General features: G+C 47.2%; 1 protein-coding gene across 2 annotated transcripts in view; it reads left to right on the forward strand.

Annotated features, from left to right (window-relative positions):
* The window catches only part of LOC106806365, a 138,178-nt gene that overhangs the window by 74,242 nt on the left and 52,166 nt on the right, over positions 1-11,770 (forward strand). The gene's annotated exons all lie outside the window — the stretch shown is intronic.

An 11,770-nucleotide genomic window follows, 5' to 3' on the forward strand; every position in this document is an offset into this window, starting at 1 on the left:
GTATATATATATATATATATCAATGATAATATATATATATATATATATATTTATATATATATATATATATACTTATTATATATATATAACTACAGGCTACAGGAAACTATCGCCCAAGTCAACAGAACACGCATATCATATATCGAGTCGAGGCTCAGAGCCAAACGCTCACCTATACCTATACACCTACAGAGATATTATACCCACTCCACCTATAGACAGGTAACTAATTACTCGCAACCAGAGGTTGCTATGGCTGGTCGCGTGCAGCTTCTGCTTTCGGCAAAACCAGTACCGAGCACTTTAAATCTTGTATATCTAATAATATCTTATAACGAGCAATAGGTAGCGAAAGTTCTCATACAAGCGATAAGGCATTGTTCTCCAGACGAAATCATTCGAACATGCCTCCACTCCGGCGCATATTATATCAGAAGTAGATAATACGGGATTCCCCTTTTATTATCCCCTATTTATTCCCTAATTATCTACTTCTGAATATATATGAGAAAAGATTGCCGCATTGAATATAATAAAGGCACAAGTCACTTTTACCAGCCAGCGCTGCATGCACGAAATCTGTTTGTGCGTGCCACCTTGCGCGACGACGGGTGGCATAGAAATGGCTACGACGGCGACAACTGGCGAATTGTGTCCACATTCTCCGCAGAAATACGGCGCCAGATGAATGCCCGTGCTATATAGCATATCGCGGCGAAATGAGATAGAGAAGAGAGGGATGGAAGGGGAAGGATTAATATATAAATATATATATATATATATATATGTGTGTGTGTGTGTGTGGTGTGTGACGTGTGTTGCGTGTGGTGTGTGTGTGTGTGTGTGTGTGTGTGTGTGTGTGCTGTGTGTGTGTGTGTGTGTGTGTGTGTGTGTGTGTGTGTGTGTGTGTGTGTGCGTGCGTGTGTCGTGCGCGCGCGCGTGTGTGTGCGTGATGATAGTGAAAGAGAAAGAGAGAGAAAGGGCGAGAGAGAGAAGAGACACACACACATACAGAAAATTGCATGACTCGTAGACTGACAACTAAAACGCTCTGGCATGCCGCGACAACACACGACCAAATTATGGGCTTTGCAAGCACTCACCCGTTGCTCACTGCCTAACACGTTGAAGACCGCATAATGCGCAGTCACTGTAACCCGCCAATTAACGCAATAACGCGACGTTTGACCGCTTACAATCGCTGTGAATGGAGTTCGCACGCATGACCTAGTTGTTACGAACCCATTGAATTACGATAAATATAAAATAATATAACATGAATTAATCGGCGAAATAAAAACGTATCATATATATAGGTAATAATTATTACACAAAAAGACGTACGCGCACAAATAAATAAATGAAGCGACTTCATTATTTATGATATCACAGGGCAGTACTACTGTATAAAGCTCTGGTTATGGGAGCGTCCACATACACATAAATGAACTACTACTACTACTGCTGCACTACTAGAAGATGCTACTACTGGAACGCCGTACGCACTCATACAAAGATACGCCGGCAAATCTATTGTTCATAACGAAGATATTTATTACGAATTCACGCAATACGCGTTTTGTGTGTGCCGGAGACTTACTAATAACAGAAATACTTGTACGCAGAAACAATGTCAAACCCCAATTACACAACCTAGCTCTAAAATAATAATCCCATTTTCCATTTTTCACAAATATGTGTAATTTCGTCCTTGTTTACGTGAACCGAACTTGTACCAATAAAACAACATGATACCGCTTACCACACCTAGACAAACACCCGCACTAGGCATAGATCGCCATGGTTCAGCGTCAAATATATCACTTTGTCCCTTCGCGTGTATCTATAAGCTCCAGTTTTTATCAGTAACTAGAGTTATGTATATATTTGCTGAACCATGCGTGGCTGCTGCTGCTGCTGCTGGCTGCTGCTGCTGGATGGATGCGGGACAATGGTATGCGAGCGGCTTGCGTAAATGAGCGCATAATGACGAGCAGCTGTGCATCAGTACCAATCTCCCGCCACCGCGGCGGCTTTTCCAGCAGTTTCACCAACAGCAGCAAAAACGGCAGAAGCAGCACCGCATCATCATCCAGCAGCAGTAGCAGCAAGAATAACAGCAGCAGCAGCAACAGCAGGGCGGCTAACAAACAACAGCAACAAAGAAAGAGAGTAAACAGCAGTACACACCGCATAAGCGAAACAGACAGCTACGCAGAGTAGTAGTAGTAACAGCAGCAGCGCTAGCAGCAGTAGTAGTAAAAGTAAAACAGCAAGACAGCAGCTAGCCGCAGGCAGTAAGTAGAGTAGTAACGCCACCCAGCGCGCTAGCAGCAGTAGTAGTAGTAGTAACAGCAGCAGCGCTGCAGCAGCAGTAGTTACGAAGCTACAAAGTAGTTAGTAGTACAGCAGTCAGCGCTAGCAGCAGTAGTAGAGTATAGTAACAGCAGGGCAGCCTAGCAGAGCAGTATAGTAGTATAAACAGCAGCCAGCGCTCGCAGCAGTAGTAGTAGTATAACAGCAGCAGCGGTCAAGCAGCAAGTAGTAGAGTAGTAGGTAACAGCAGCACGCTAGCAGGCACAAGTAGTAGTTAGTAGTAACAGCAGCAGCCTAGCAGCAGCGTAGTTAGTAGTAGTAACAGCAGCAGCGCTAGCAGCGAGTAGTAGTAGATACGAGCAGCTAGAGTAGTAGTAGTAGTAACAGCAGCAGCGCATAGCAGCAGCCAGTAGTATATACGTACAGCAGCACCGAGACAGCAGTAGTAGTAGGTTAGATAAGTAGTAACCAGCAGCAGCGCTAAGCAGCGTAGCAGTAGTAGTAAGTAGTAACAGCAGCAGCGCTAAGCAGCAGTAGTAGTAGTAGTAGTAGTACAGCCAGCAGCGGCTAGCAGCAGAGGTAGTAGGTAGTTAGTAACAGCACAAGCGCTACCAAAGTCAGAGTAGTAGTAGTAGTTAAACAGCAGCAGCGCTATGCAGCAGTAGTAGTAGTAGTAACAGCAGCAGCGCTAGCAGGCAGTAGTGTAAGTATGACAACAGCAGCAGCGCTAGCAGCAGTAGTAGTAGTAGTAACAGCAGCAGCCCGTAGCAGCAGAGTAGTAGTAGTATAACAGCAGCAGCGCTAGCAGCAAGTAGTAGTAGTAGTAACAGAGCAACAGCGCTAGCAAGCAGGCAGTAGGTAGTAGTAGTAACAGCAGCAGCGCTAGCAGCAGAGTAGTAGTAGTAGAACAGCCACGCAGTCGCTAGCCAGCTGCAGTAGTAGTAGTAGTAACAGCAGCAGCGCATAGCAGCGCAGTAGTCCAGTAGTAGTAAGCTAGTAACCTAGCAGCAGCGGGGTGGCTCAGCAGCAGCTTAAGCAGTCAGTAGTAGTAGTCAGTAACAGCAGCCAGCGGCTAGCAGCAGTAGTAGTAGTAGATAGTAGAACAGCAGCAGCCAGCAGCACCTATGTAGTAGTAGGTAGTAACAGCAGCAGCGCTAGCAGCCGTATGTAGTAGTATAACAGCCAGCAGCGCTAGCAGCCAGTAGTAGTAGTAGTAGAAGCAGCAGGCTGCCGCTACAGCAGCTCAGTAGGAGTTAGTAGTAACAGCAGCCAGCGCTAGCAAGCCTGTAGTAGTAGTACGGAGAACAGTAACCGTTGTAGAGTTACGCAGCCCAGCGGCATAGCAGCAGCAGCAGTAGGTAGTAGTAGTAGTAACAGCAGCAGCCGCTAGCAGCCGTTATGTGTAGTAGTAACAGCAGCAGCGCTAGCAGCAGTAGTAGTAGTAGTAACAGCAGCAGCGCTAGCAGCAGCAGTAGTAGTAGTAACAGCAGCAGCGGCTAGCAACAGTAGTAATAGCTAGTAAACAGCAGGCAGCGCTAGCAGCAGTAGTAGTGAGTAGTAAACAGCAGCAGCGCTAGCAGCAGCAGTAGTAGTAGTAGCTACAGCAGCAGGTCGCTAGCAGCAAGCAGTAGTAGTAGTAGTTAACAGAAACAGCAGCGCTAGCAGCAGTAGTAGTAGTAGTAGTAGTTAGTAGTAACAGCAGCCAGCGCTAGCAGCAGTAGCAGTTAGTAGTAAGTTAGTAACAGCAGCAGCGCTAGCAGCAGTAAGTAGTAGTAGTTAGTAGTAAAGCAGCAGCGCTTAGCAGCCAGTGAGGTAAGTAGTAGTAGTAAGTAACAGCAGCAGCGCTAGCAGCAGTAGTAGTAGTAGTAGTAGTAATCATGCAGCAGCAGCAGCTATGTGGTATACAGCAGCAGCGTGCGAGTAGTAGTAGTATAACAGCAGCAGCGCTAGCAGCAGTAGTTAGTAGTTAGTAACAGCCAGCCAGGCGAGCAGCAGTAAGTAGTAGTAACAGCAGGCGCAGCAGGCAGGCGTGTTTACAGCAGGCAGACAGTATAGTAGTAGTAACAGCAGCAGCGCTAGCAGCAGTAGCAGTAGTAGTAGTAGTAACAGCAGCAGCGCTAGCAGCAGTAGTAGTAGTAGTAGTAGTAACAGCAGCAGCGCTAGCAGCAGTAGTAGAGTATAACATCAGCAGCGCTAGAAGCAGTAGCAGTAGTAGTTAGTAGTAACAGCAGCAGCGCTAGCAGCAGTAGTATAGTAGTATCCAGCAGCAGCGCCTAGCGGCAGTAGTAGTAGTATGTAGTACAGCAGCACGCTAGCAGGCAGTAGTAGTAGTAGTAGTAACAGCAGCAGCGCTAAGCATGCAGTAGTAGTTAGTAGTAGTAAGATAAAGCCAGCAGCGCTAGCACAGTGTAGTAGTAGTATCAGCGCAGCGCTAGCAGCGAGTAGTAGTTAGTAGTATCAGCAGCAGCGCTAGCAGCAGTGTAGTAGTAGTAGTAACAGCCAGCAGCGCGCTAGCAGCAGTTAGTAGTAGATAGAACATCAGCAGCGCTAGCAGCAGTAGCATGTAAGTTAGTAACAGCCAGCAGCGCTAGCAGGCAGTAGTAGTAGTAGTAACAGGCAGCCAAGCGTAAGCAGTAGTAGTAAGTAGTAGTAGTAACAGCAGACAGCGCTAGCAGCAGTAGTAGTTAGTAGTTAGTAGTAACAGCAAGGGCAGGCGCTAGCGTGCAGTAGTAGTAGTAGTATCAGCACGCAGCGCTAGGCAGCAGTTAAGTAGTAGTAAGTAGTAACAGCAGCACTAGGCTAGCAGCGTAGTAGTTAGTAGTTAACAGCGCAGCGCTAGCAGCAGTATAGTAGTAGTATAACAGCAGCAGCGCTAGTAGCAGTAGTAGTAGTAGTAGTAGTAAACAGCACAGCGCTAGTAACCGCAGCTAGTAGTAGTAACAGCCAGCAGCGCTAGTAGCAGTAGTAGTAAGTAGTAACAGCAGCAGCGCTAAGTTAGCCAGCAGTAGTAGTAGGTAACAGCAGCAGCGCTAGTAAGCAGTGAGTAGTAGGTAGTTAAGCAGCAGCAGCGCTAGTAGCAGCAGTAGTAGTAGTAACAGCAGCAGCGCTAGTAGCCGCAGTAGTAGTAGTAACAGCAGCAGCGCTAGTAGCAGTAGTAGTAGTGAGTAAACAGCAGCGCCTATACCGCAGTAGTAGTAGTAACAGCAGGCAGCGCTAGTCAGCGTAGTAGTGAGTAGTAACAGCAGCAGCGCTAGGTAGGCAGGACAGTAGTAGTAGTAACAGACAGCAGCGCTAGGCAGCAGCGTAGTAGTAGTTAACAGCAGCAGCGCTAGCAGCAGTAGTAGTTAGTAGTCAGTAACAGCAGCAGCGCTAGTGCAGTAGTAGTGGCAGTAGTAACAGCACCAGCGCTAGTAAAGCAGCAGTAGTAGTAGTAGTAACAGCAGCAGCGCTTAGTAGCAGTAGTAGTAGTAGTACACAGCACTGCAGCAAAAAAAAAAGAGCTAAGCACACGCGCTAGCAGCGCAGTAGTAGTAGTAACAGCAGCAGCGGTAGCAGCAGTAGGGAGTGGGTAGTAACAGCAGCAGCGCTAGCAGCAGTAGTAGTAGTAGTAACAGGCAGCAGCGGTAGCAACGCAGCAGTAGTAGTAGTAACGCAGCAGCGCTAGCAGCAAGCTAGTAAAGATATTACAGCAGCACGCTAGCGCATAGTAGTAGATAGTAACAGCAGGCAGCGCTAGACATAGTAGTAGTAACAGCAGCAGCGCTAGCAGCAGTAGTAGTAGTAGTAGTAGTAACAGCAGCAGCGCTAGCAGCAGTAGTAGTAGTAGTAACAGCAGCAGCGCTAGCAGGCAGATAGTAGTAGTAGTATAGTAACCAGCAGCAGCGCTAGCAGCAGTAGTAGTAGTAGTAACAGCAAGCAGCGCTAGCAGCAGTAGTAGTAGTAGTAGTAAACAGCGCAGGCGCTAGCAAGCAGCCGTAGCAGTAGTAAGTAGTAGTAACAGCAGCAGCGCTAGCGGCAGTAGTAGTAAGTAGTAGTAACACAGCAGCGCTGCACAGCAGCAGCAGTAGTAGTAGTAGTACAGGACAAGCGCAGCAGGCGTAGAGCGAGTAGAAGCGTAACAGTAGTAGTAGTAGTAGTATACAGCAGCAGCGCTAGCAGCAGTCCGAAGTAGTAGTAGTAGTAAACAGCGAGCAGCGCTACGAGCAGGCAGAGTAGTAGTAGTAGTAACACAGCAGCGCTAGCAGCAGTAGTAGTAGTAGTAGAGAGCAGGCTAGCCACGGTAATATAGTAACAGCCAACGCGCTAGCAGCAGCAGCAGCAGTAGTAGTAGTGTACAGCAGCAGCGCTAAGCAGCAGCAGCAGTAGTAGTAGTAACAAGCTAGGCAGCGCTAGCAGCAGTAGTAGTAAGCTTAGTAACAGCCAGCACAGCAACATAAAACAACGGCAGTCAGGCATCAGCAGAACCAGCCGCTCGCACTGGCGGCAGCGCTATGATACACGTGACGTCGGTCAGCGCTGCTTTCAATAATGCATCCATGATGCAAATAAAAAAAAAAAAAATGGTGCGGACACGACGGGCTGCACCTGCCACGCGTGCGCTCACACGTGCGGGTAGAACGTGACACCGTGTCGCAGCCACACAACACCAACACGCTCGATAAACAACGCTGCAACACATTACTACCAACTGCCGCACGTAACATCACACACACGCGCGCACGCACGTACGCACACAAGCACGCACACACGCGCGCACACGACGCGCGCGCACAGGCGCCAGCCACGACACGGATCCCGCACGCGCAGCGCAACACAACACACACACGCACGCGCCGGCGCAAAATCACACTATCGTACACTCACAGGCCAAAAGAAACATTGATGTTGAACTGCACACACCGTTGGCAATATAATTACATCGCTTAGTGGCCAAGACACTGCCTACGGTAGGTCCCCACGGCGCAAAAGGCGTGCACAACTTGGTATTTACGTATGCGCACACTGATCTCAATCGACGTTGTGTCATACGTTATAAACATGGCTAGCACAGCAAATGATAATGGCAGAAATCTCTGGTGATTCACAAAGGATCGTTTAGTAACCGGACTGTTTGCTAAACTTGCCTCAGACGGAAAACGTATATTTCGGTATATTGCGTTCATTATATCGGTTATTAACTGCCCGCTTAAAAATAAAAGTAAAACTTTACCCATACGATTCTATGATAAACTATTTAAAAAAGCCGTGTAAGCAATACAGAATAAAAACTCTATAATAAACCTGTAACATTTTCTCAGCAATAATGCGGCATATTGGCCATTTACCATTTAACTAACTACAGAAGAGCCTTGCACGAATAGAAACTATATTGGCACAACGACAGCAATAACAAAAAGACGTATGTTACAGGATAGGCCGCGGATAATCATTTGACCTATCATGGAATGACGTCCACAATCATTTTACCTCACTATGGCATTTTTGTTACTATTTATACAGAACTGAAATACGGCCAACAGTTTAGAGAAAATGATTTAATTTAATTTTACTGCAAATAACTAAACCTTATTTCGTTAGTGTTATATGTTTATGAATTCTAGATTGGATGGACTGATGAATCCTAAAACTGAGTCTCTGCAGCTTGAATTGTCTCAGCATTATTTCTATTGAAGCACGAAAACCGTGGTCTTGGTAAATAAAAAGATATTAAACAAGTAAACAGCCACACAGATAAAATAATCAAGTGAAAGGAAAAACACATTAGCGTAAAAATTCGTCATGCGTGCTTAGGTGCCAGCAGCAGCATTAGCAGCCAAAGGCGATAATCGTGAATGTAAAATGGCACAGAGCAATTTCTAAATTACATTTTCATTTATTTTCACATCGCTTATTATAAAGTCAAAAACTCGTCTAGAAAACTCATATAAATACAGTTGAATTCGACTGAAAACAATTACGTACAGAGAAAGTGAAGAGCTGAAGTTCTACTTAATGTGGGATAGTCTAGGATTCCAGTATTATATGTATAGTTTCCTGTATTTCACGAGCCGTACCCATTAGTCATAGCGAAACCTCTGGCAGTATATATACACGCCGAGAGTATATTATTATATCCAGTGAGTGCGCATCTATCATCAGTTAATTTAAACAACTTCCCGCGAAACAGCGTGCCTGAGATGATCGCTGCTAATACTCGCAGAATGATAACACAATGTAGCATGGGGCATAATTCCTAACAGTCGTACTACCCTATACCATGTACATCGCACGATGGCCAGGCAGGGTCTGTATCACGGCAGATACATATTACCACGTACCTTCTTAATACGCTCTTGATATTACATTGCTCTTACGGGTTTTCTTCAGTCGCAAAAGAAGTATTGCTGAACTCCAGGTGTCCTCTCCATCATACTGATTAAAATCTGGTATCTAAAAAAATATATATCAAGAGCTAATGATACTTTATACCTGCACCTGTACCCTAATACCTGTATTATTAGCTCTTGATATATATATATATATATATATTAATATATATATGCGCTGCTTCCTGTATCGAGGAAGCCTGGGCGGATGTTGATGCTCAGTCAATGGGCACTTCGCTTTCACCTGTCATCGTGCGCCGGTGCGTGCAGGCAACCGCCAATCAGGATAGCGCTCACGTGCGCCACCGCTACAAATAAATATTTTACGGAGGCTGCGCGTGCATAGCGGAGGCGCGTGTGTAGGGACATTAATGTGTAGGCAGTATGTGTAGGTGCATGCATGCAGACTGCGTCGTCACATATACATATACCTGTGTGCCTCTGAACACATGTGCTTGCACGGTGGTGGTACCGGCATGCCGTGTCGACGTCAGCGCATCGTCAGCATGCAGTTGCCTCCCCCACCGCCCCCGCCTCGTTGCTACGGAGCTGCATCAGCAACACGAAACTACGGAAACCCAACAACAATACGAAACTACGGAAACCTGTCGTAATACGTTGCTACGGAACCCCAGCAAGAACAACACTGTCGTAATACGTTGATACGGAACCGTGGCAACACCAACGTCGTAATACGTTGATAAGGCGCAGATTTCGGCGCGTAATCGATTGCGCCGTTCGTTTTAATTTGCCTAATTGATGCGAACGTGTTCGTTAGCTCGCCCGCTGCTGCCACCGCTGCTGCTGCTGCTGCTGCTGCATCCTTGTTGCGCAAGGGGCTGCATCGTGGTATGTGTACAGGACAGTGAAGCTGATGCGTGTGCTCACTCAGCAGTGATGATGCAACCTGCTCTAGCTGATGCGCGCTGATGGAATACCGAGCGCGCACTGAGGGAAGGAAGCTGCCGAGGTGACGGAGATGCGGAGTACATTCGTGTGTCGCGAGGCGGCATCGGTGTCCGTGCGCACGTTGGGCTTAACGTGAGCGTCGTGACGGCGTAGTTACGTAGTGTCCGTGGATGCAGTGGTGGTGATATCGTATTAACGTGTTAGCTTTCGTGGGATAAACCGTGTGTGGATGCATCGATAACTGATCGTGTGTGAACGATTGAACAACGAGTTACGATCAGCAACGGCCGATAGACATAGATCTCTAGACCTAGGTCAGATAGACCAGGATCTTTACAGGAAACCCGGACGACGAGCATTTCACCGGTGTGCATTCGTTGCCCAGAGATGATGATGATTGCCGCACGAAAACCGCCAACGACGACAATGTTTACCTGCGACACACACATACACAGCGCGCGCATATCTGTCAGCACTGAAATGGATATATAATCTCAAGCGTGTTTGTCTGTGTGTGTCTTTGTGTGCATTCTGACGGCGTATTGTGGTTTGCCGGGAGATTCGCGCGCGTGTGAGTGTGAACCAATGTTCGTCTGTCATCTCGGAGCCAACGGACTGTTTTGTTAGTAGCGGCGTGTACGATACGCCGCACAAAGAGCGCAGGTGTAATCATCATCTGATGCGTGCCTCACCTGTGAAACACAGCTGATGAGGCGTCATTATTCACGTACGGGATACAGGCAGTAGATGTACAGCGGATAGATGCTGTTACTAATCTGCATATCTTGTAGATACTGGTATGCAATCTTGCCGCTGAGTACGCTTTACTAACTGGCTGGTGTAATAGTGAGCCTTTGCTTGATCAATCGGACATAAATATGTGATCCTCTGTCTGTACTGATGATATACTACATTACCACATGATTATAAGTCAGGGCATTCGTTGATAAAGGTCTAAACTGCTACCTTCATAGTCCGTTATACGGAAATTTTTTAGCTTCAAGGTTTATTTGCGTCAGTAAATGTTGAGCTATTCCAACCAGCACTTTCAATATAATTGCGAACACAAAGGATCGCCAGTTTGTGTACTCACGCCAGCCGCATATAACAGTCGGTTAGTCAGTACTAGGTTATTTCACGTTTCAGGTTGGCCGCTTGGTGTTGATCAAACGTGAAACTCTATAGCTGTGACAGCTATCGGAAGTCAAACCTCATCATCGACGATGTTCAATTTTAACACTGATGGCAGCTGAGAGTTGATCACCATCGGTTACATCAGGCCCTGGTCAGGCTATATATAATGTGACCGAACGGTTATCAGATGCTGCTGCTGCTGCTTCTGCAGTAATAACGTAACGTACAGCACTCACCGACACAGTCTACGAACTCCCGGTAGCAGTCTGCGTCTAGCGATCACAACCACTGTGTTTACGTGTATGGGGTTGAAGATCGCACACTTACGCGCGTTTTTTTATGGATTACCTACTGACAGCAGCGAGATAACACATGACTATATATATGCGATATTGTGCGAGGATCGGAGGCGCGCCGAGAACTAAGCGGGGGACGTTGGTAAACACTGACCTGTAGTCCGGATATACGTCGTCATCAACCCGCGACCGTATATTATTATATTAGCGGATGTTTCACCAGCAGACGGCTGTCGTGTGTGAGGAGCAGCATTGATCGTACCTAACCCCTGATAGAGAGAGAGAAAGAAAGAAAGAGAAAGAGAGAGAGAGAGAGAAAGAAAGAGAACGCGAGAGAAAAAGAGAGAAAATACGAAGAAGACTAACTGGGACTTGGATCGTTGCCGGAGGACATCTCCTCGCACTAGCGTGTGACTAACGGATGAGGTAGTCGCCTCGGCTTCACCATACCCCGCCACCATGTCGGCCTGCGCGCAGTTCATACGGCACCGCTACACCGTTAGCTCGGACAGCGACGACGACTGCTACGCTCCTACACGCCTGCTAGAAGCCGTGCCCGAGGATAGCACCCCGCCACCACGTCCTATCCCACCTCCTCGTCGTCGTCCTCCTCCTCCTTACCGTCCCCCTCCTCCTGCTCATCCTCCTCCTCCTCACCGTCCCCCTCCTCCTCATCCTCCTGCTACTGCTACTGCTGCTGCTGCTGCTGCTGCTGCTACTACTGCTACTGCTGCTACTGCTGCTACTGCT

This window comes from Priapulus caudatus, unplaced genomic scaffold (genome assembly GCF_000485595.1).
Source record: "Priapulus caudatus unplaced genomic scaffold, Priapulus_caudatus-5.0.1 Scaffold156, whole genome shotgun sequence".
Lineage (NCBI taxonomy): Eukaryota > Metazoa > Priapulida > Priapulimorpha > Priapulimorphida > Priapulidae > Priapulus > Priapulus caudatus.